Consider the following 1413-nt stretch of genomic DNA (forward strand, 5'->3'; position numbering starts at 1 on the left):
TTTCTTTTAAGGTAAGAGGATGGAATACAGAAACAAAACTGTAATCATTCACATTTCATATGCTTCACTATAAGCATCATACATAGGCTTAGGATTACCCAAACAAGCAAATTCAGCAATAAAATTATGTGTTTATAAAAGTTTTCAATGAATAAAGAAGGGAATAAGGAAAAAGGGAAGGGGGGAAGAGAGAGAGTAATAGAAAAAAATAGGAGAAAATTAAAATAGAAAAAAACATGGGAGTATTAACGAAGGAAGGGTATCCAATTCTACCTTAAAGTAATTATACTGCACAGCTATCTACATCTTTGATCCCATATTTGCATAACTAAATATTATCAGTGCCTCTGGAGTCATCATTATGGGGTGCCTTCCTCAACCTGTCTTTCTTTTCTTCTTGCCAAATCTATAATACCCTAGTACAGTATGGTTATTATAATCTCATACATTGATTACATTAAATTTTAAATTTTATATAATTTATCTCTTCACCCTTCCCTGTACTAGAAGGGTATTGTGTTGACAGGATATCAAATATTATGTGGTACATGTTAAGATACTAGAATTTTAATTGAAAAAATATTTCTAATAGTCATTTTTACTAGATATAGAAAACTTTGCCAAGGTAAATCATAATGCATTAGAGAAAATTCCACTGGTCATTTATCAGCAATGAAAATCAATTGAAACTATACTCCACCCTTAACAGAATTATACTACCTGTTGACATACTGGCTGAAACTGAAAGCATGACAAATTCCAAACTGTGTAAGACTATCACTAACAGCATTAGCAATGCCCACAAATCTGTTATGTGACAATCATCATTCTGAGTATTAAAATATCTAGATGTGAAATGATTATTTCAACATTCAGCTGAGAAGAAGATTATGGATTTTTATCTCCATATTTATTAAAAAGCATTGATTCAGAGATATTTAATGGATATCTACTTTGCCTTTTGTTTTTACCCCTCTGAAAATTTTCATAATATACTTGGGTAGAGTGCAAGCAGAGGAGATTCCATTCTAAAGTAAACAGAATCAAGAAAACATTTCTTCTTTATCCTCTTCAATTTGGAATCATATTTTTTAAATATGTTACTCATTTATGTATTGCTATTTTTCATGAAAATATTAATGTTTACTTCAATAAAATGATTAGTAAGCTGTGATGATATGAACATTCCTTCCCAGTCTATGTTCTAGGTTATATGCTACCCATGAAATAAGTGATTTAAAGAAAAAATGTTTTTGGATTTATATGTCAAGTAAAGAACTTCTGGCTTAGCTGTACTGCATAAGAATATTTAGGGTTCTAAACATATAAATATAGGGCCCTTCCTGGTGGTGCAGAGGGTTAAAGCCACAGCCTGGAGGTGACCCATGTGGTGCCCTATCCCGCCCACTGTTC

General features: G+C 31.8%; 1 protein-coding gene across 3 annotated transcripts in view; it reads right to left on the bottom strand.

The window, feature by feature from the left end:
• Positions 1–1413, bottom strand: part of NOX4 (NADPH oxidase 4) — a 165239-nt gene that overhangs the window by 25189 nt on the left and 138637 nt on the right. The window lies entirely within an intron of this gene.

The sequence above is a fragment of the Condylura cristata genome, unplaced genomic scaffold (genome assembly GCF_000260355.1).
Source record: "Condylura cristata isolate star-nosed mole 26May11 unplaced genomic scaffold, ConCri1.0 scaffold00015, whole genome shotgun sequence".
NCBI lineage: Eukaryota > Metazoa > Chordata > Mammalia > Eulipotyphla > Talpidae > Condylura > Condylura cristata.